Source organism: Stegodyphus dumicola, chromosome 7, assembly GCF_044657685.1.
Source record: "Stegodyphus dumicola isolate Sdum_Otavi_A_Nest chromosome 7, ASM4465768v1".
NCBI classification, from domain to species: domain Eukaryota; kingdom Metazoa; phylum Arthropoda; class Arachnida; order Araneae; family Eresidae; genus Stegodyphus; species Stegodyphus dumicola.
The window spans coordinates 36,372,228-36,397,685 of NC_140774.1; the positions used below are offsets into that span (position 1 = coordinate 36,372,228).

The 25,458-nt window shown below is 30.9% G+C and overlaps 1 protein-coding gene across 1 annotated transcript in view; it reads right to left on the reverse strand.

Annotated features, from left to right (window-relative positions):
- The window catches only part of LOC118183846 (diuretic hormone class 2-like), a 34,608-nt gene extending 11,355 nt beyond the window's left edge, over nt 1-23,253 (reverse strand). Inside the window, exon 1 of the mRNA XM_035353452.2 lies at nt 23,112-23,253. The gene's annotated coding sequence lies outside the window, so the exon portion shown is untranslated. The remainder of the gene's footprint in view (nt 1-23,111) is intronic.
- Nucleotides 23,254-25,458: the final 2,205 nt, after the last annotated feature.

The following is a 25,458-nucleotide window of genomic DNA, read 5'->3' on the forward strand; positions in this document are numbered from 1 at the left end:
GGTCTTTGTTTAAAGAGTTATCTAAAATTAATTTATACAGTTTAAAATATTGAAAGTATGATTAATTTACATAAACTTTTTATTAAACAAATTAAATTCATTTCTACAAATTAACCACTCTGTAATAAGCTTTCATTTTTCCATCGAAACAAGAATAAATTCGATCTTAAAAATGCATTTTATACTAAGACGATACCAAATTTCTAAGTTCCGTTTTTTCAGAAATTTTAATTACTGCGTTTTTATTGCATTTTTTAAATTTAACATTTTTTTGTGCATTTAAGAAATTTATTGCATTAGAGTAACATAACGTGATTTGTAAGTTAATCTGATTCTCAGTTGTTTAAAACTTAAGAGCTTCATGACTGAAAAAATAAAGAAGTTTAGAATAAAAGAAGAAATTTTTCATATTTGTGTAGGAACACATAGAACCTCTTTTCGACGTATGTAAACAATTTTGATTAATAGAATCTAAAAACATTAATCAAATGTTTTTAAAAAAATAAAAATAATTGAAGCGCAATAATATTAGTTATTAAATTTAATTTGTATTAACTGTCAAAAGGGATATCGGAGAATCCAAATTAATTGTAGTTCCGCTTTATCCAGAGTGAGCCTGAAGCAATACACTTTTTTTCTAGTGCATAAGAGCCTTGTCATTAAAACTTCAAAACCCATACGAGAGTTTTTATAACTACCACCTAAAAAGAATTTTTGCACGCTGAATAGGAGGAGTACATTGATTGCACCCACCAAACATTATGATGCTGCAGCATATAACAGTAAAGAATAAAAAAAGCATTCTTACACATAAAAGGAAAGTTTGAAAGAATAGCGGGTCTCATAAATGTCTCTTATCATTACATTCTAGTTGTTCAGCTTCAATTGGCACTACCTTTCATATTAAAATAAAATTCCAATATACTTTTTACTTCCTTGTACGAAGTAAAAAGGAAGTATTGTAATCGCGAAAAGTTTCAGGCAGCATATATTAACGCAAATATCCATTTTGACCATTTTCGAATGCAATTTAACGATGTATTTGCGTGATATCTGTACGTAAGGACAGACAAAAGACTCTTTTCCACCAAAAAAATTATGAAACTTCTTTAAAATGAATTCTGAAGAGAATTTTTCATGACGTCTGTACGAACGTATCCCGCATAACTCAAAAACGAGTAGCCTCAGAACGTTGAAATTTTGAATATAGGACTACTATAACATGTAGATGTGCACCTCGTATTTTGGTTGCAATCGGCCGCGCCAAACGTATATAAATATATTTATATATATATCCACTCTGTTACCCGGCTCAGTGATCTCAGTTTCTTTACTCTTATATGTTTGTAAATTGCACATTTTTTGCTTTAAGAATGATTGAATTATGTTGTTCTTATCTTCCGGTTAAGGTTTTTCTGCCTTTAGTAAATCTTTATGCAATATTTTTTGAATTATCAACAATTTTAAAATTGTTTAAGTGCCGCTAAGCCTATTTTAATGACGGCCATTGATGTTTACATTTGAAACAGGAGACTAGTGGATTTGTTGCCAATCTAGAGAAACGTAGCTTCGCAACAAGAAACATAACGCCTTCATTTATTATTGCGAATTAAATCATGCTTAATCCTTTCTCAAATTTTTTCGAGGACATAACTGTTTAAGATTTACTTCGTAATTTTTAATACAGATATTTTGAGTTTTTATGTATTTTTGCCTTGTCGCGAAGCGAGAACTGAATTAATTGAATGAGAAATACTCAATCGTCTGTAAAAAACTATTTCTTTTTTATTTTGTTTGTTTAATTTCTTTTATACACCGTTCTAGCTTTATTATAGTATTTGAATAAAACATGTGGCAACGGTTAGATAATTCTTTAAATGATATAAATTTTGTGCGTTCTGAGTTATAATGTGACTTAGTACACCCAGAGAAATTACAGAATTAATTTGAAAATTAAAACCAAGAAAAGCTCCCGGTTATGACTAAATTACTAATAAAACCCTGAAAAATTTACCAAGAAAAGCCATCCTGCAACTATATTACATCTTTAATGCTTGCCTGCGTATGGGATTTCTTCCTAAACAATGGAAGCATGCGATAATCATTGTCTTGAAGAAACCTGGTAAAAATGGATCTTCCACTTCAGATTACAGACCCATCAATTTACTTTCAGCTGTTGGCAAGCTGTTTGAAAGATTAGTCATCAATAGGCTCACTAAATTTGCTGAAGACAATAATATTATTAAGGAACATCAATTTGGATTTAGGCATGGATTTAGCAACACTCAACAAGTTACAAGAATTACTGAAATCATCGGAGAAGCCTTTAATATAAAAGAAACTGTTGCTGGCATCTTCATTGATATTGAAAAGGCGTTTGATAAGGTTTGGCGCATTCTTATGAAACTTATCGGAAACAAATTTCCACCTGGATTAATCGTCCTAATTTTAAGTTTTTTGGAAAACAGAACTTTTCAAGTTCGTATTAAGAACGAGCTATCTAATATCAGTGTAATGAAAGCAGGTGTCCCAGGGTCTCAGGGTTCGAATTTTTCACCTTTTCTTTTTAACATCTACATAAATGATCCTCCCAGCCACAAAGATTATTATTTCCAAAAGAACCCTTCCAGAAGACATCTCGACAATATTACAATTAATAATATCTCCATCCCAAATGAAAAATGTGTTAAATATTTAGGCGTTTATCTCGATCAAAAACTAACCTTCAAAAACCATATCGAAAATATCTGTAAAAATGCCAACCAAGCAATAGCCAGTATCTATGCACTCATAAGGAGAAATTCTAAACTTAGGTCTCGCTACAAAAAGAGTTATCTACCTACAAGCTATCCGCCCGATTTTACTGTATGCTTCCCCAGCGTGGGCTGCAACTGCAAGAACTCATCGCGAAAAAATACAAAGAATTCAAAACAAGGCCATCTGAATAATTACAAATGCGCCTTGGTTCGTACGAAACAGCACTCTTCACATTGATTTAAAAATTAAACCCACGGATTCTGAAATTCTAAAAGCTTCTCATAACTTTTTTATGAAATGTGTCAGTCATCCTAAGAATATCATCAATCAAAAAACTAGGAAATTATGATTTCATAATTGAACAACGCCACAAGAGGCCCCGCACTATTCACCATAATAGTCGGTGGTAATGTATATATTTTCGTTTTCTACTTAGTTAGCCAAGATTTTACTTCATTTTCTTTACTTATAGATTTACTTATCAAATTACAAAGCGCTATGGACTTTGTTCCTGCCAAAGCAGGTAGACTTTGTGTGTAAATAGTTTTTACTCTTGTGAAACGTTTCAATGTACTGCAAATTGTGTTTTTCATCATTTTACTTGCTAATTATTGCTTATCAAAAGAATAATTTTTATGAAATTTTAAAAATGCCTTACAATACATCCTACAAGAAATGGCGCAACCAGAGCTCCAGTCAACTAAAATGCTTTGATCACTACTAATAGATGGCGCCACAAGAGCATCTCATTTGTTCAAAGTTTACTTATTCTACGGACGGCGGCACAGGAGCCTCCGTCGCTAGTAATCTCTGAGTTCTAGCACAGCATGTGTACAAGTACTTCCATATTATTGGATACAACTTACTCTATTCTTAAAACATTTAAAAGTCAAGTATCATATATTGGTAAAGGCCGTTAATGGTCGATTGCCTCTTACTAAGTGATAAGACATAGACATAGACATAGTTATAGTATGAACGAAATATAATACTGTTAAGTGAACCTAACGCCAGAGTGTCGCTATGGTAAACAAATAGAGTGAATTTTAAAGAATGCATTTATTCTATTGTGGTTTATGCGCTGTCGGCGAAGTAGATTTAATTCAATCCAATAAGTTTAAACGAAATGCAAGAAAAAATGCGTATAATTTAATATTCCGTACAAATAAGTCAAGAGGTGTACACATCAGATTTTTTTATCTTAACATAGTAGTATACGTAATAATCTGAATGCATATTTTCCGCTTTCTTTGATAAAATGCTAGTTTCAGTTATATGAAGAAAAGGTTTTAAATAATCTTATGCCATATAACGTGAAAAGTTAACATCTAGTGGAAAGTTTATATCTAAAATCTCTAATTAGCAAATGCTATAAAGAGGGCTGAAATTTTGTAATGCATAAAATCTGCATTAAGAGGCTTTGTCACATCTGACACATATATTTATGTACAAATTATACATACTCCACTTTGGTTTTTTACATACAACTTGCATAAATAAAGCACGTTTTAATATTAAGCTATACTTAATATTGGGGAAAAAACGTTAGGCATACTTAACTCCATTTCTAGCAATCCCTTATAAAAGTTAACAAATTGAATTTCTGATTAATTAAATATTAAATTCCTCTTAAAACTTCGGTTTAGTATGTCTTAAGGATTAGGAACGGAGAAAAGAGTGTGCTCGTCAAGAAGAAAAAAAATTAAGCACTTATTGATGAATAAGCGAAATTAATTAAATATATTTTCTTCCAAAAGACTAATTATAAAGAACATTCAGAAGCACAAGGATCCTTAATTAATTATAAATATCAAATTAATTAGCTTTCACTTACTTACGAATTAAGCTGAAGTTAGAGCTTCGTTTCCCTGCAATACCTAAGAGTTAGCACGTTTCTTAGTTCTGGATGTAAACACATAAAATATTCACATCTCATTAACTTGTATGTGATATAATTAAATTAGTCACAGAAATACTTTACGAAATTTGACGTATTAGTAGGTTATTCCTACGCATAACTGATGCTAAACTTCAATTAAAGTTTAAATAGATGACCGATAAAGATAATTTTCAAATATGTTGAACGTGAACGTACTTTTGATGAGGATAACAAAAGCGAATAATAAAATTAGTACTCCGATCACATATTTGCAATAAAAGGAGTACAAAAGCATTTTAAACTGGAGTACAGCTTTTACGTTTCAGAATCCTGTTATAGAAACTTATATTAAAGTGCTTTACTAAATTTACACAGCTCAATCCCATAATAAGTGCCCACCAGTGGCCGAGCGGTAAAGTCGCTGAACACTGGTAGTTCGGTCCGAGGTTCGAATCCCGCGAACGGGCTGGCTGCATGGATGTTTTCGTGGTTTTCCCCATGTGTAACGTTTCCCTTAGAATGTCCTCCACGAAGGCATCCCTCCCCTTAGGCAGATAGCCCTAGTGTGCTTTGCCATAATTAAATACACACACACCCATAATAAGTACTAGAGAGAAATGATTAAAATAGAAATTCAGATATCTGGATTAAACAACAACACAGTCCAAATGGATGTTCAGAAGAACTGTATAGTCAACCTTTAACCACCTCCTGTAGTCAGCCACTTTTAAAAGTAAACAATATTTGTGAAACATAAAAATGCATTAGTATTAATAATTTTAGTAGCATTCTTCAAGCCAACCCCTTTTTAAACCGACTGAGACCATGTATCCAGACGACTAAAAAAATACTGAAATATTTACATCTATAGTTTTTGAACCTACTTTTATGTTAAACTTTTAATAGTCATTAATTCAGGGCTGTGTATTCTAACAGGTAAGTTTGATTCAGATAATTTGGATGCGAATCATGAAACGGTTCTCTTTATATCCTTATTTAAATTCCTAAATTATTTATGCTATTTTTTTAATTTTTTGTCTCAGCTGCCAATAAGCAAATCAGTTTTCAAAGAACGGCAAGGCTGACGTTATTGCCATCAGTCGTGTTTATTTGAAGTTAATCTTTTCAAGTGATTAATTTTAGATTAAAAGGTGATAAAACAAAAAACATTAAATTTAGAAATAGTTAAAAGTTATTGGTACTCTGCTGGAGGTTTCTATCACAAATGGTTCGTAAATTTTAATGAATGATTTCTTTAATAAGTAATGTATGTTTTTAAAATTCTATAACGTAAAGCTTTTGTTGATTTTTATCATAACACGTAAGATTTGTTTCCGTGTTTTAAAATATTATTCATAATATTTCAGAAAATTAATACAACATTTAAGAATACAGGGTTGCTGTAAATGATCTGTCGGAATTTAATGCCCAAAAACGTTCAAGCTAGGCACCGCATGGGTATTTGATATAACGAAAGAAATACCTTAAAAGTTTTAATTCGTTTCAAGCAAACTTATGAACATCGTTTATCACACTAAAATTCTATTTTTAAAACGGCGATTTTGAAGCTGAAAGTGTTTTTTGTCTTATAATACGCAAAGTACTTATCAATTGTTACTGTGCAACGTGCGTTTCGAAGGCAGTATGGTAGAGATTCATCAAGCCATCAGAGCATTCTACTGGTACTGATAGTTCAGAATGTTAGTTGCTTGTGTAAAGACAAAAATGCTGAAAGCCAAGCATTTATGACAAAATGGAGAAGGAAGTTAGAGACAGTTTCGCGCTCATCTTGTATTTAGCGATGAAAAGATGGTTTATTTCTGCAGAAAGGCAAACCGTCACAATTTCCGAATGCGGGGTGTCAAAATGTGTCTTGTTGTTTAAGAACATAAACGGTATTCGCTAAAACTAGACACTTTTGTTCCATTCCTCAGACATTAGTATATACACAAATTTTTAGAACACTGGGGCGAGTTTACTCTGTCGTGATATGGTGCAATTTTCGTTATTTCCTCGAAGAGAAGATCTTTAAAACATTTCATATTCCAACAAGACAGAATTCAATCTCATTGGCATAATGCAGTACATCCCTATCTGAAAGTTCAATTCTCTCATCGTTGGATTGGTCGATATGGAAAAGATAACTTAAGATCGTTCAAATGGCTAACGAGATTTCTAGAGCTTATACCTATAATCGTGTTTTCTATGGGCATATATTACAGAGAATGTTTATACGTCCGTATTGCCAGTAACATTACAGGAACTCCAGTACCGCATAACGTTCCTTTGATAACCATCATTAAGGAAATGTTACAGGGTCTTATTTAGTTTTACTAACAGCTATTTTAATTTTTGAGCCTTTCCTGAATTCTCTTATTTGCATTTTCTCTCCAGGATTTAAATTAACTAGGTAAACGAGAGTATTTAAACTGTTGGAACGAAACGTTAGACAGAGCTTGATTTCGCTATTGAAAGCCCAGGTTTGATATTTTGTTCTCCAAATGTTAATCTTAGTAGCGGCTACGCATTCTGACGGTTTGGTTAGTAATCGCCGGTGTGGGTTTCTGAGTCAACCTGTTAGATTAAAGTTTCTAAAAGGTTTCCTGCTAGTTTATGTTTCTTTTTTAGTAATTCACAACATCTGGATTTACTTTTGGTCTTGAATATTACTTCTTGCCTATATGGATGACGAAACGCGAGTTGAGTAATTGAAAAGTTAGGTTTGGAGACAACTTCCCCTTGATAAGATCTGTCTCCTGTCTGCTCAACAATTATTCACTTATGCAAATTAATTTGGTCTTAAAAATTCTTTAAAAGAATTTTTGGAATTTTTCGGAATATTATATATTTTTTCATGGTTTTAGATACGTGCACTTAATTTACATATGCTCTTAGAATTTAAATGATCTTGTAAATTGGTTCTCAGTAGTTATTAATCTTTTATATTTGCAATTAAAATTTCATAATTAAATTTTTAATTTAAATTAGCTTTATACGAATAGAGAATATTTGTTAAATTCAAATTTATATTTATACTACATGTATTTTTCTCCAACAATTTACAAGAGCCTTGAATAAGTACATCTGCCATGTAAATCGGAAACTGTTAATACGGAGAAACACCTTTTCTAAAATAACACCTGCACAGAAGACCGAAATTATCTGGAACGGTGAAGATCGTTTTACATTGCTCTATTTTCATTGCAGTACTTATTTCCGCATAACAAAACTCAGAACAATTTCTGTACATTTATATATAAACTAAAACAAATTTTTATTGATGCAAAATAATAAAACAAAAAATTACCTACACACATAATAAATATCGATAGTTTTAGGTAGAGTAAAAAGCTATATTTTAAAATTTGTACTATGTATTCATCGAGCATTATAGGCGGATCTGCACATCGTACATATTCATATAAATTAATTTAGTAGAATTTTAAACAAGTATGCTTCTTTTTATTTTATTATATTAAAAAATGCATACATAAATTAGCAAAGGCTAAATGTTGCTTTGCTGAGAGAAAAAAGAAAGGTGTCTTTGTCATATGAAATCTATATCACTAGATTTCTACTGAATATCCCGCCTAAAATAGTAAAACACACAACCTAAATATTATTTAAAATTTTCTGCTTGTAAACACACGCTATTGGAAGATTGAATTGCAAGTTGAAGGGAGAAAGACACAAATTCTGTTTTTATAGAATATTCGAAGAATCAAAGCTCAGTGTTTTTCATGCATTTAGTATTAAATGAATAACTACCTAAAACACGGTATTCTTAACCTGATGCTGCAACTAGTATTTTATCGCAACAAGCGCAATATCTACGCTAATGTTTGGTTCCAAAAAATAAAATAAATAAAACTACGTAGAAAAAGCCAGAGCAAGCGTATTAAAATATAGCCAGCTTTAAGGTCAGAAACATTCTCAAGGATTCACATGAATTGGGACTCCTCGCTGTTTTTGTCTAAACAGTAAGCTGTATCTCCATGCCTCCTGTGTTTTCCCCAATGCATTCTCCATTTGCATATATCAAGGGCGATGCTGAGTGAACACCGAAGGAGCAAAACATAAAAGACCTTAAAAATCTTAAAACTTGTGCATTTTTTTAAACTTGAACCAGATGTTCGTCAAATGTTGCTGTTGTTGACTAATGCTCACTTGTGTGACCTATAGTCATCCCTAGAAATTCCTTGTGGTAAGGATCGCAAGATTTTCCTATCGTTGGCAACAACCTTGAGTACCTTACACGTGGTTGTGCGATTTAGCTCAGTTCCACCCCCAAATTTGACGGAGAGCATTCCCGAGGGAACGGGTCCGAGGGTCTCCTACCCCTCTTTCCCTACCACCTATCGAGAGGACTTTCGGCTCGCCGCATAGTTAGAGCACCCCCATGCCGCATGGACACTATATATTCTGTAAGGTTTCCCTTATTATGCATAAGAAATTTATTTTAAGTTTGATTCCTTTCCCGAATTCCTCAACTTTCCCTCACATTTTCTCACCAGGATGTAAATTGTTAAGTGAGTATTTAAACGGGTTAATCTCTGTGTTTATTCAGAGCACGTTTTGGCTATCTGGCGCGCGTTTTGTTTCTATCTCTCTGTTACGCTAGGAAGCCTCTTGGCCATTTCGGATTATCATCACGCGTCTTAGGTTTTTGTGAGTCAACCTGTTAGGCGTAATTTAACGTGCTAATCCATCACTATTTTATTTCAGATTTCGACACGAATTATATTCTAAGTTTCAGTTTCGACGCAAGTTGACGATGCCATTGTGATGTGGAATAATAGAGACAGATCTTACACGTTTTACAAACATCCACACCTTCTTTTGGATTCGAAACCGGCCTTTTCGCCAAAGCAGTCAGCGACGCTAACCCCTATAAGGTTGGGCTGCTCATCAAATGTTTGCAACGTTACTAACTTCTTTCAATGAGGAATAATATTTTGGTTGAGATCCAAAACTAACATATTTACAATTCAAAAGAAATATTTATTTGTTTGAAATTACCTTTTTCATGCATCCAAGATAACGGGGTAAATTTTCATTAACAGTTTGTGTTTTGCCTCTGTACGAAAACTTTCAGTTAGAATACGCAGTGCAGATGCTTGAATGTTTTTGATTATTTGAATAAAGCCATTACATTTCAGTTATTTATTTTAGTTTATTTGCCTTTTCTGATAAAAACCATAAAGTTTCGATTATTTATAGCATCTATTTTGATGTTCTTTTGACGGTTCACATTTATCTGTTCAGGCAAAATAAATCTTCGTGAAATATATTTTAAAGATAACTGATTCCCTATAGATACAATCAAAGCCATAACAAACTGTTCAGCCAGCTGATGCAGACACTAGTACGGAACCGGTTCGTATTTCTAGTATTCTTATCAATCTGTTTATTGGCCTCTAAAAACTTGAAACTTAAGTGATAATTGGAATTTTTTGTAGTGATGTATATAAAATTGTTCTAAATTGTATGCACATCCTAAATCAAATTATTAGTTCTTTAATCTTTAGAATTTCTTTTAGAAGTTAATCAGGCGAAATATTGATAATTATAACGACATTTTATATTTTAAACAAGAATCTTCTTTTAGAGGGAGACATGGACTTTATTTTGAATAATTCGCTTAAAAGAAACTTCATTTTTTTATCGACATAGTTGTGTATTTTATAACAAAATATGAATATTAGAATAATATTTCCATAGTTCATGAATATCGGGCATTCAGTCGCCTCTAACTAATGAAGATTTGTCAGGTTAGTAAAATGTCTTTAACGCTCTAGTATAAAATGCTAAGTTATAATAATCATGAAAATTACTTTTCATTTGCTTCTTTGCTATCACTAAAATATACATAACTTAAAATTTCAGGGTGAATATTTGCTTAAGTAGTTAAAAATTATAGCTATTAATTTACAGTTTATTTAGAAAAGAAACTGAGCGAAAAGCACAATTTCTATCAAATCTTTCAATGAAATTTAGCTTAAATGTTGGTTTCTTAGCATACTCTTGAATGTCGTAAGGTAAATACTTCTACAGGCGCTCAAAACACCTAGGACGAAATTTTAACATCATTAAAATTATTTTAAACGATTTATAATTAAAATGCTTTAAACTGAGTCTGATTTTGATAAACTGTTAATATTCTTATTAACTGCAAAATAAGTATTTAAAATAGTTGCAGTAACTATTTTAAAATAGCTACAATAACCGAAGCTCAACGTTATAGCAAGCCAATCTGTAAATCTAATGAAATACTTATATCACACTTCATAAAAACTATATATCATGTATATGCCCTTCTTTTCTTTTCGCTATCGAGAGATTAATAGATTACTGGGTTAGATGAATTCTAGAAGTATTAATTCTAAAAGCAATTGGCAGTTTTAGTTCCTGGGAAATTTTGGATACTTCGTTTCGCGTAAATATGAAAAATAATTTTACTTAGAAAAAGTGTTTCATTATTTAAGTATGAAACATATCTTTCAGCATAAAAAATTCATTCCTTGTAAAAAGCTAGCATTGTGGACATAGAGGAATTTCGAGACTTTGTAAATCGAATCATTTTCTGAAATATCTTAATGCTAAGAAGGACATGCACTCGTTTCACGTATACTCAATTTCATATTCTTATATTACTTACGCATTTTGATTTGTATGGAATGTAATTCAACATAATAAAAAGAAAGCCGTGAAATATGTTTTCGATAGTTTCATTGTCAGACGTTCACATGAAGTTCCTTCGTAGAAGTAATTGTATTTAATTATGTGGAAACTCTTATGCATATTTTCTGGGAAACTGTGCTTATCAGCTTAAATAGTTTGTAGAGTCAGTACGTATTTTTCATGCGGCAGACGTGAAATATAAACAATGCCCTCGCCGGAACTCAAACCTGGATATCTCGAATACGTGCCGAATGTGCTACCGAAGTCATGCTGGAAAAGAGGAAGAAAATACCTTATATACTCCGCTTTTAAAGGCTAGGGATTAGGGGATCCAATTGCCAAATCCTGGTGGTGACGAATTTTCGTCCACAAGCTTTTAGCTTGGGCGCAGTTTGTAGAGTCATTAGGATAACCTGAAGCAGGAGACATGAAAAACGAGCAATTCCCTCGCCGACACTCGAACCTGGACCTATTGAATATGCGCCGAGTGTGCTGTCGTTATATTACTAAGGCAAGTGGAAAGGCAGGATAAAATACTATATAAGGTTTTTGCTTATTTGCTGAATTATTTTAGGAAGTAAACTGGTAATGTAGTTTCCTATAAAACTGATTGTATCAAATCATGCATGTAGCATGTATTACCTAAAGAGATATCTTCATATATTTTAGTAGAAATCATTTACAGAGATACAGATTTATTTTTAAAGCAATATTATAAAGGATTACACCCATCTGATTCAGTTACATTCCAAATGCACATTAGCCTAAAATTCTTAATATTATTATTAATTTCAGAAATGTTTAGTTTTAGTTCATCTAACGCCAAATGTTCTTTTATTAACTAGTTTGAATGCCTTCAGTTATAAATATCCAAACAAACTTTGTGGTAAACAATTACTTGTAATAAACAATTACTTTATTAATTTACAATTTATTAATGGAATTAATTAAAAAAAAGTGAAAAACATTCATGTTAAACGATTTCAGGATTTTACATGTTCAACTTTGGCGTTGAAATAGTGTACTTCAACAATTAGCAATTCTTTCACTTTTGCATGATGCACAATCATTTTATGTCTTTAATTATGATAATAATAGCATATCTGATATAAAAGCAGTATCTGAACTATTTGAATTTAGCGTTCTTAATTTATTTCTTTTTCCTGTTCCTAAAAACTTTACTCTTCTCTTTCATATTCTTATATTATTGGTCAAGAAAACAAGTGCAATAGAGAAAAAAAGATAGATAAGTGTGGATAATTTTTAGCTGAGGGCGAAGTTTATTTCCAGAAATTAATATCCGTTATACATACAGAGGAAACTATGGGAGTAACCTATTCCCCATAGTGCATTTTTAATAATTTTTTCTGTTTTACGTGTATTTACAAACACAAAGATAAAACTTCTCAGGAATTTTACTTACTTAATCAAGAAAAAAAAAGGATTGTGGTTAGAGAACATGTAATAGAAAATTCAGGAAATTCGTGCATGCATTAATTTCTAGACATTGAAGTACTACAGGGGAATGTTTTTAAAAAATCATATCCGATTACTTATTTCTGGCCGAACCCCAGAATATTTTAGGCAAACTATACTATTTTGTGGTTATGAGCTAGGTATTTCTGATAGACGCTTCAACAGATAATATGAAAGAAACAGCGTAAAATGTAAAATAAGGATAAAAAGAAACCTTAGATTGGGTATATTTTTAATAAAGCTGTATCTGTTTCGAGAATGCACTGACGTAAGGATTATTTGAGTATACAAAATTCCATCGGGGCTATCTGCCTGAGAACAAAAATGCTAGCTTGTATGCTTTTTTGCAATCAGAAAAAACAAAATAACCTACGAAGCCCGCCCATTCGCCGGAATTTGTTGCGCATTAAACTACCAGTATTCAGCGATCTTATTCGCTCGGACAATGGAGAACAGATAATAGGATTTTTTATATACGGTAGAGTGTAGTAAGACAATCTGTCTCAGATAAATTATGTATTCTTGAAAAAATTTGTAAAGGAAGCCAGATTTTATTCACATATTGCACATGGGGAAACCATGGAAATTTCCTTGAAAACAGCATATTCGCTGAGATTTTAACCCTATTGAACTATCAATATTCAGATATCTTCGTTACTAGGGCAATGATGACGCGAACTGATGCAAAAATAATAATAATAATAATCAAAAGAGAAAACACAAGCTCCGAAAATTTGGGTAGCGTTTGGTAAAACTAGATAAGAATTAATTAATAAATAACTAAAATATAATAGGATTAATTTTGTATTGCCATAATGCTCTATCTAAGCGGATGGATGTCTTCTTGGAGGACTTTTTATGAACAGTTGGCTATATTTATACTATACATGAAGAAAACAACCAAATTTCTCAGACAGCCAGCCTATTCACAGGAAATTGGTCAAATTGCCAGTGTGTGGTAATCTTAATTACTCATTATTTCGTCTCTTTAACTGAAGTAGTTTTGTAAATACGTTCAGCATTATGTCTACATTAATCTAGAGATTACCATTTTGCTAAATTTTGCATTCGTTAATTATTTTGAGAGCGAGAATTAACCTCTGTGAATCTGTGAATCTCTAATATCTGTGAAGTATCAAAATTAGTATACACGTAACTTAAAATAAATACATTTGAACAAAATTTAAAGCAATAAATGCTTGAAAGTGAGTTACTCCAAAACAATCCTGGCAAATATACTACCATGCCTATGGAAAATGGAGCAAGAAAGTTAAAATAAGCAACCCAATGCTTAAATATGTAATATGTATAGCCAATTTATCAGTTATTCATTAATTTATTTTAAAAGAAAATATATCTATTTAGTTCTAGCACAAGCACTGGAATTAATTTATTTAATACATTTCTTCTGCAATACTTTTAAAATACCAAGCGCCACAAATCCTAATATAAATGAGTTCAAAGTCTTTGAACTGAGAGAAATATGCTGGATTGAAATAATACATTATTAAAAATGGAATTCTAATTAATGGAGGATTACGGTATTTTGACGGAAACATATATATGTTTAGAAGTAAAAATAATCATGAAATCGAAAGAATTTATTGCGTTAATTACATAAGGAATGCTTCTAGTTTTTATTCTAATTATTGTGCTCGTTAAAAAGCTTTCTTTTTTGTCGAAAATAAAATAGAAACAAAATTGAATTAAGGGAGTCCTTTGGAAGTGATTTCTCATGCAGAAATAATGATGCGACGAGTAGCAAATCTGGGCTTTTTTCCAAAGTCTGACTTCAAGTTCTTTGAATGAGTCTACAACTTTTGTCCTATTTATTTAATGATCTTTGTTATTATTTAAGTAAATAAGTTCACTTATCAAGACATTTGTTTAAGCAAAAATTCGAAAGCATTTATATATATATATAATTACAAAGAAGACGAAAGTTCAAACTCGATTGCTTAAAAGTACATTTGATACTGTAGTTCCAGAGTAAAATAGTTACACCATGTGAAAACAACTATGCAATACTAAAGAGGTAAAAGTTATCGCATAAAAACTTAATGTAACAATTACAAAACAAGATAACTTCAAAATCAAAAAGGGATGAGAGAAGACTAATAAATTTAAAATTAAATTTTTAATTTTTAAATGATGCAAGCAAAAAATTTAAAAACATTTCAAATACAAAGAATTGCAAATAATGGTAAATTAGCCCAACTCGAGGTTTAATTCAGACTTATCAAGGGAAAAGCGACTTCATTATTTACAATTCTTTGTACATATTTTCTGTGTATTTGAAATGTTTTTTCAATCCCCTTTTTAAAAGGGGGGTATATAATGTATTTCTCCCGCCTTCTTGACATGCCTTCGTGGTGTGGTGGTCTGCACGCTGGGCGCATATTCCAGAGGTCCGCGGTTCGATTCTCGGTGAACGCGCTTTTTCACTTGTTTCTATTTTTAAAAAAAATCCTAATGTCTCTATAAGTGTTGTGCCTTCATATAGAGTTTCTGGGATTGTAACCTGGTTAATATATTTTAAGGTTCCAATAAGCCACTAATATAGCAGAGGTGATAAGTTGTTTTGTATTATTTTAAGTCTAACTAGATGCAAAGAATAAGTTTACAATAGTTTTTACATTTTCGTGCCGTATCTTGTAGCCACAGTAATAATTAATGAAAAGCAATGACTTGCTTTAATACTCATAGATAACTATTAAAGATAAGCAGTTAGTTATAAATAATTAAATTAAGTAGTTAAATACCCTCAGTCGTTATAGATTTACATGACCATTATTAAAATCACAATCTAATAGCATATCACAGTTTAAAGTACATGTAATTTATGATATTGATTCTTAAACAGTATTAGGATAATTACACATTAAAAGCTACAAAACAAAATATTTATGTGTCTTTTTAATTCGAAGTGTTCCTAGACATTTTGGCTAATTTATATCAATTTTCTTCTCTTTAAACATCTTTTCTAACAATTAGAAATATGTTTCAATACACAAACCAATGTTCCCACTAGTTTCTGCGTGCTTTATCTCCTAACTTGTAGTTTCTCAACAGTGTACCTAACGAGGTTTTACGTGATCTGGTAAAAGTTAAATAATCCAAAACATCTGATAGATATGAAGCAAATTATCGTTATGTCTGAAGGTAACTACAGCGTCACATAAAGATTTAAATATACCTCTTATTTAAAAAGACTTTGGAACATACAGGCACGTTCTTATGTTATGTTGACAAAATAAACTACAGCTTTTGGTGATGCAAGTAAATAGGAACAGCCAAATTCAAACTAAAAATGTAGACTAGTATTCAAAGACTACGCAATTTAAATTTAATCTAAGGTGGCTCAGTACCTTTATTGTAGTAACAAATTCAAATATTAGCAATGATAATGCAAAGATGAATAATTACAAATTATCAGATGCAGCAAGAACTAAGGCAACATCCAAGTGGAGGGCCAAAACTTTCTGTCTTACAACCCAAAAATCTCAGCTTAAAAACTATCTGATTTGCATTATGGTGAGGAAACGGAAAGGAAAAGCTATAGTAAACGCTAAAATTCTAAACAACTGATTAATTTGCATATGTATTCAGTTTCTTTCAATGTGTTTCCTCTTCACTTCAGAATTTTTGGAATTAAAGATTTCTGTTATTCTAAAAAATCAAAATGCATTTAGAATATAAAGGAAAAGCTGCTAATTTTATTTCTTTAGTAATATGAACATTCAGAATAAATATGAAATGATATGTGGTAAGGGCTGGTTTGAGCCGATGAGGCAGAATTTTTAGATTTTAGTGACACGCCGAGCAACAAAATCTAGAAATGGCAAAACTTTTGAATTAAAAGACTACGCAATTTAAATTTAATCTAAGGTGGCTCAGTACCTTTATTGTAGTAACAAATTCAAATATTAGCAATGATAATGCAAAGATGAATAATTACAAATTATCAGATGCAGCAAGAACTAAGGCAACATCCAAGTGGAGGGCCAAAACTTTCTGTCTTACAACCCAAAAATCTCAGCTTAAAAACTATCTGATTTGCATTATGGTGAGGAAACGGAAAGGAAAAGCTATAGTAAACGCTAAAATTCTAAACAACTGATTAATTTGCATATGTATTCAGTTTCTTTCAATGTGTTTCCTCTTCACTTCAGAATTTTTGGAATTAAAGATTTCTGTTATTCTAAAAAATCAAAATGCATTTAGAATATAAAGGAAAAGCTGCTAATTTTATTTCTTTAGTAATATGAACATTCAGAATAAATATGAAATGATATGTGGTAAGGGCTGGTTTGAGCCGATGAGGCAGAATTTTTAGATTTTAGTGACACGCCGAGCAACAAAATCTAGAAATGGCAAAACTTTTGAATTTAGGATAGGGACTGGGAGCAGAATTTAGGAGAGCATTAAGCAGCAGAATTTGGGAAGGCACCAGGCGGTAGAATTTAGGAACCACAGAGATTTCATCAGGTGGTAAAAAGAGTCAGCGCCAGCCCCGTGTATCATACATTGAGACGTATAAGGTAAATCTTTTAAATTGTCAGTTTTCAATTTCTTTATTAATAAAAAATTATTTTTTTTATAAATGACTGTCCAGGCGAAAATATTAGAAACATTTTTGGTATTTTCGATGGTTTTGTCTAGTGAAAAGTTGAGAAAAATAAAGAGAAGATAAACAGGTTAAGAAAACGACTTCTAGCATCGGAAGTACAACATTCAAACATTACATTTTCAGTGTCCTTCCAAATATTCTTCACAATGTATGAAATTCGTCATAAAATTTCCGTAAAATACATCCATTATGTGTTAATACAATGAAGATATTTTTTATTTTGTCACATTTTAATGGAGTCTTCTAGAATTGTGGGTCTGTAAATCTTGCCTTCACATCCTTCTAAACTTTCCAAGTTGCAATGCCTAAAATCCTAAAGAAAAATTAGCCCTACCAATTCTGTAATAGAAAAAAGGCCACTAGTTGAAAAAATTGAAAAAGTAAATTGAAAAAAAATTCAGTGGAAAAAAGTGGGAAATTAATTTTATAGATAAAACTGATGCATATTCTAATCATTCTGAAACAATTACATGGGAAAACTTTTTACCCTGAGAAATTGAAAGGAAGAAATTTTTAATTAATTAGATAGCTATTTTGCTTTTGCTATGAATTGTTTTGTAAACTGTTCTTTATAACATTTATTATCTTGTTTATTTTTCATATTCAAAATGCTGTATAATAAGTCGCCAAAACGGAAAGTTATGTCTCTTCATAATATGACAGCAAAAAAATATAAATGCTTTATTTTAATTTTATTTCCTAAATATAATTTCAACATGTTACCATTAATTTAGTTAAATTTATCAATGTCATAATGATTTTTAAAAAATATCGACCAAAAATTCCTAGATCTCCGAATTAAAAATTTTCTAAAGAAAGTGATATTAAAATCGCCAAAATGCTGATAAGTCACTAAATTTCGAGCCGTTTTATAAAAGAATTCACATCCACAATAGCGTAAAGTTGTTTAAGAGCTCTTCATTAGAAAAAAAAATGAAATAATTTTGAAATGCTTATGTTTCCCTTCTTGCTCAGAAACTCCAAGTACCCTACCCTTTTTACCAATCCTATTTATCAGTGAATCGCCAAAAATATTCCTCCAAAATGATAATTCACACTCAAAAGAGCAGTTGTAAAAACAAGACCGAAATTTCAGATGATTAAAATTAAGGACCTTCTGACGATTTGGGCCGAAGTTAAGGACTTTTAAAGACCAAAAATCGATTTAAAAATTTTAAGGACTTTAAAGGACTCTTAAGGTAACCCCTTTCAGTTTGCTACTGAGCTAATATTCTATATTTATAGAGAACTTAGGAAAAATTTTGTTTTTGTTACAGAATAGTTTACTTCTATTTAATATGGATTATCTTGACAGTGAAGTTTTTACAGTATAAATATCACTGAAAGGTAATTAGTAGTTATGTCGAGGTTAAATATTACAAATCTGAATATTTTTTAAGAAAATCCTCCTTATATGTTTGCTGGTTAGAAAAGGCAGCTACTGCACTAATGGATGTAGGCTGGAATCCAGCGTATAGTTTGAATTTTGTGATTTGTTTGTCACGGAACAGAGGCCAGACAAAATTAATTGGCATTATTTTTTTTAAAGCAGGAGACTTGAAAAAAAGTGCAATGTCGTTGCCGGGATTCAAACTCTGGACCTCTCGATTACATATCGAGTATGCTACCAATTACACTACGAAGTCATGCGGAAAACGAGGTAGAAAATACCTTACAACTTAAATTAAAGCAAAATTATTTTAAACCGAAAATATCTTCCATTTAGACCATCAAGGATACTTTGCTTGATTTAACAACAGCATTGGTTAACGGCTTGCGCTAAATTTCGCGCGTTCAATACCGCAGTTACATATTTTAAAACTTAGAGCCTTAAAAAATTTCAAAATATTTTACAAAATTTCAACATTTAAAATAAACTCTTCTTATAGCATTTTAAGTAAAATCGTTACAGTAGAATACTTCATACATTCAAGATTCATTCATCTTTATGAGGGCTATGATTTAATTTATTGAATTGCATGAATTTAGTTTATTTCATGAGTTAATTAAAAGGTTTTCATTATAAATATTAATTGTAACTTATATATTATTCTTGAAGAAAGCCAGCAGTTTTTTCTTTCGTGTTAGAACAATTGCAGTTGATATATTTGAGATTTTCCCTCCAAGGCAGATGTTAAAGTCAAGAAAATATTTTGCTTCTGAAGAATGCAAAACATTCCTTCATCTGTTGAATGCACGAATCTTTTCATTTGATATCACTTGATAAATAAAGTTTAAATTTTCGCTAATTCCGTTCTATTACAGCATTACCTAAGCAATATTTTATTACTTATGCCTCGATGATTAATATTGTGCAAGATAAAATATTATCTGTTTCGTTTTTACAGACTGATTTTATATTAGCTGTTTATTACGGTAATAAAGTTCATCCCCACTTTTACTATTAGCTAATTATCTAGTTCTATCGTAGAACTTAGATAAATCCAATTTTAAAATTATTAGACCTTTTTAAAACTATTGTTACATGATTAATTCAATTGAGCACTTCTATCTTAGCTAGAGCTTGATATTTTACGTTATGTACTGTTAATAGAAAGTTTAGCTGTTCAGTAGTAATAGGCAATAACAAATGTAAGTAATATCTGCAATCGAATATTCTATTAAGTGTCAAATGATCTTTACGTTATTATAATTTATTAATTTCTGGAACAGACTATCTTTCATTCTTCAAAAGAATTCAGTATAAATAATGTAGTTATTGTCATGAAATATGCAAAGTAAATAATTAATATTTCATCGGTAATAACATTCTTTTTATACGCTTACAGTAAATAATTTAATATCAATAAATTTTCAGATAAGAGAAATAATGCAAACCAAAATTGTTGGAAATAAAATGATCATGGGATCTTTGGCGATCGTACGTTTGCAGTCGCCTGATATCTTTTTCCTGGCAAGTCTTGCGATAAAAGTTTCTGTTAAAATTTTTAGAATTCTGAAGGTCACATATATATGGTTTTGCTTGCTAGGGTTAATTTATTCTTTATTCTTTTTCTCGGATTATCTGATTAACTATACTTGATTTATAATTCAGTCTAATACAGTTTTATTTATGAGATGTATTATGAATAATTCAGTCTAATACAGTTTTATTTATGAGATGTATGAATGAAAATTAGAAAAACTTGGACAACGTGGTTTTTGAGCGAGAATCACGTTCATTTCTTTAGTGTATTATAATATTATTTTATTCAATACAAGAAATGTAGTCCTTATCATGATTTATTTAAGGAAATTAATTACTATTTAATCCAAAATAACATTTCTTTTATATACTTATAGTAAATAATTTAATTGCAATAAATATGTAACATTAGATAAGAGAAATAAAACAAACCAAGATTAATAGAGGTAGGCAGTGGCTATCGAGGCACGTGTGGAAATCTCCCTGATAGTCCCTTAATTGTACCATGACCACCATGTAAAATGTTAACCCAACTATATAATTAACATTTATTTAATTAAAATTAAGTATTTTAAAAAAATGTGGAACATTAAAAAAATTTTAAAAAAGAAGACAAATTTTAAATTACGTCCAAAGGGGCGTTTTTTTAACGTTTTGTGTATTAACTTTATTTATCAAATATCATGTTCTACGTACTCAAACTATAAAATTCAGTTCAACAGCAATATCGCAAATTAATTTTAAAATGAGCATATCTTTAGAATTTCCGATACAGAGTCTCGCGCGCTGGAGATAAAACTTTTTTTTTTTTTTTTTTTTCCGTACAGTGTTGTCATTGCTCGTTTTGAAATCTTTTAGTTTTTTAATCAAAAACTCGTTGAAGTGATACAAAATATGAAATCGATAATAAAAAAAAATTTCAAATTCAGATTAGGGCTTCCACATGCCCAAATTCTATAGAAGATTGCGTTATTCAAATTTTGATGGCTCTAGGTACAGTTGTTTTATCACAATTATTCTTCATTATTTAATTTATTTAAATATAAGACAAAGCGATAATACATGGTGGAAACGATTTGAAAAGTGTTACAGCTTTTTAAAGTTTTCAACGCAAAATGCCAAAACGAAATTAATAGTCCTTCAGGGCAAATTGCCCCTTTGGACTAATAATAAAAAAACAGCTTACATCTGGCAGACAAACATATATTTATAAACGTTTATTAATATGCTGTTTCAGATGATTTTAAATAAACGTTTTAAAGTTTTCTGTCAATAAAGTAGCCAAATCCCGTGTGCACCGGATAATAGGATTAAGCCAAAAGAACTAAAACTTTTTTTGGGCGGCATCAAAAACGTACAATTTAAGTATAAATTAGAGACTTATTCTTGAAATTCCATTTCCACAATAAACTTTAACATTTTCAGTTCAGACCACTTTTTCGCTTCTTCCTTTTATATACTCCTACATATAAAGCATATGGTAATGAAAAGCTTAAGGTTCTTCGGTGGTTCTCCGTGATCAGAAAACCTGGGAAGATCCACCGCCCATTCCCTTCTCGGTATGCCTCTGGAGGTAGGACGAAACGTTTCACTTTTTTCGAAACAGATTTTTTAAATATTTTCCATTCAGAATTGTTACAGCATTGCTCTGGTCTTTATAAACTGTAATAGCTCGAATCCTCCATTAAAGAAAAGCAGAGGAAACAATTTACTTAATATTAAAGGTTATATGATTCTTTCAACTATTTCCAGGTATAAGAATTACAATATTTTTCATGATAAAAAAGAATAAGTTCTTGAATTTTCTGCATAGCAAAGTTAAATTTCAGTTCTAAACCTATTATTTGTTTGTCTTTGGTATTCATCAGTATTACTCACTAGTATTGTTTACATTAATTCTAGACAAGAATTCAGTTATTAGGATTTCTGTACCTAAAAGAAAGGGAATAAATATCACAGGATATCTGTATCTAATATGTCATAGTTTAGAAAAACTAAAAAATTAGATCACAGAATCTAAACGAATTTCTTAAAAATCTATGTAGTCAGAATTTAAATAACTATTAAATTACCTAGTATAGATTTTAAATAATTATTAAATTGTTTTGTTTTGTAGAAGTGAAGTATTTAGAGCTCGGATGGATTTTCGATTTCATATTATTTCCTGGTACTTCTGTTTTTCTTAACTATAGAATAATAGTGTATTTCTTAAGTTTCTTTAGAAAAATCAAATTAAAATTCAAAAAAGAATTCAGAAATCTAAATTCCAGAAAACTCAAAACATTTGGTATTTCCTACCCTAAATTAACTGTTTAAATTGGCTATCGTTTCCAAGTAACATTAGTTTTGCTATTGAGATATTAGTAATTAAACTTCGGTGTTATTATAAGAAATCATCAGTTACTTAAGGAAAAATCTTAATTTCTCAGACTTTCTGCGTTTACGTAACATTTATAATCTATTATTCTATCATATTTTAGCATATAAATATCATATTCTATAATTTTATATATATATGTATATATAAAATTATGTGTAATCAGAAATGTATTAGAATTGAAAAGGTAATTTGGAATCCTAAGGTTCAGAAAACTCAAAAATCTCTACGTAAAAGGAAGTACAAAAATACTTGCTTTAAATGTTTTGTAAATTATTCAAAGACAGAGAAACCACAGCCCTGCAAAAAATTGTTAGAAACATCTCTCTTCACATTTATATTCCTTTACTGTTCCAAAAATAATAAAATAAAAGATATAACTTACGATACTTCGAAAACAGGAACTTCAAATCACAATAAAGAACTTTGTTCGAAAATAATATTCGAAAACTGTCTTTAGCTTCCGACGATATGCGTGTTTTATAAAGAAGTTCCGCTATTCGTATTCTCTCGTTGTGACGTCAGGTATTACGTCACTGTCATTTTTGAATGGTGGAGAGTAGTGATTGGTCAAAGTATTGTACTACGGAGCTCTCCCTTATTTCTATAATCAATCTTAATAATTACTCTCTGAACCGTTTATCATGTGTCAATCAGAGTCAGGTCGTCTTTTCTCTTAAACCATAATCGGGCTTCATCATCTACAAGAATTGACAGGGATATTTTCCAGATGCTCAGAGGGGAAACAAAATGGTTTCAGTACTACATAACAGCCATAGATCATATGCTACATCATAAGTAATTAATTTAAGTTATCCTAATACCTATTTCGGATATCTCGAATTAAGTATCATTTAAAAAAATAACATTAAATAAAATATTAATTTTATAAATCGAAAACATGATATCATTCTCAAATTATTTTTTAAAATTTTTAGTGCATGTATCAATAGTTCTTGATTTCCGACTATTCCTCGTGTAAGTTCTTGATTTTCGTTTATTCAGAGTAATCCCTAAAACCTGAAAAACGAAAAGATAAAAATGTACTTCATTATGCATGCGACTATATCTTAAATACAGAAGATGTGAAATACGTAACTGCACTATATGCGAATAATTTTAATAAGCATACACTAGAAAATACTTTGGAAATTTACCATAGTTTGAAAATGTTGCCTACAAGCCGCTTAGTATAGGGGGAAAAAGAGTCTCATCATAAAAAGGCATTTCATTCGAATAATTTTTATCCGAAATAGCTAAAGCGGAGAATTTATGAATAACATTTTATGTCTGAATAACTACTGCTGAGTTTCTTTTCATAAAAAGTAGAAATATCTATTTTTGTACTCATCATTTTAGACAATGATGCAATTTTTTAATATAATTAAAAAAACTCCATATTTCCGTTTAAAACTTTTTAAATCATCAAAAATGAAATAATATGCGTTCATAACTGGTGGAAATATGGATAATACTAAGTTCTTTGTTTTATTTATATGATGCATAGGGATTACTAAGAAACCGGCTAACATTTAACCCTAATGCACCATAGAACAAAAATTTTTATAACATTATAAAGTTGGTAATTCCATGCATATATAAACTATTAACATACGTGTGTAACGTAAGACAAAAATGTAAACTTTGTGATAAGTAAAATTTAATATCTATATGCAAAATATTCGGATACAAGTAGGCAACCCAGTAATTTGCTCTTCATTCAGTTAAATCTTATTTACTGCTATACCCTCTTATCGGTTTATTTCTTATTGAATGTTATCAGAATTGTATGCAAAAATAGTGAACTGAGAAGACGTTTGTAGACGTACAGGGAGACATGGTCATTTGCTGCTGCTATTCTTTTTTATATTTCGTCATTTCGTTACATCTTCAGATGTGCTATCTGTTCTGTTTACTGAACGAGGAGAAAGGAGTAATTAGGATAACATTCCAAACAACAATAAATTTATTTGTAATGTATAAACATTTAAATTTTGCTTTTGAATAGTTATCATGAGCATACATAGTAACAGGCAGAATTTTGAAAGGAACAAGGTATTATAACGGTCCAGACCATGTAATTGTTAGGGAAGCCTGTTAGGGTACAGAAGAGCCTGGGTTCGAATCCTGGAGAAGGCATGTATGTTGGTAAATGTCTAGTTTCTTGTCGGCATGGGGGCACTCCAAATATATGGAGAGCCGAAAATCCTTTCCAGAGGTTGGTGGTAGTAGAAAAGATGTGGAAGACCCTTGGACCGTCGCTCCGGGGTGTTCTCTAACTAAATTGGGCACGGAACTGAAGGAAGTCGTGTTATCACCTACATGGTGCTCAAGGCTCTTGCCCACGACAGGCGAAATCTTACACTCCTTGACACGATGAATTTTGTGGGCTTGTTCTGATGTTACTGTCAGGCAAGTGACAGTCATAACAACAACACAAGTGTTGTTGTCACAGACAAGTCACAACAACAACACAAGGTATTGTAACACTATAAAAAAATTATTTTCAAGATTTCTCACAGCAAAACTTTCTTTTTAGCCCAAATTGGAGTTATTCCAGAAGGGCAATTAGTCTCAAAACGTCATTTTGCTTGGAAACAATTTAAATGCCCGAATCACTTTGCCACCAGATATTATCGCCCTATATTATATTGAAAGAAACTAAATAATGAAGAATCTACATGAATGTATGTAAATTTCTCGCACTGAGAAAAAAACAACAGTATCTAGTT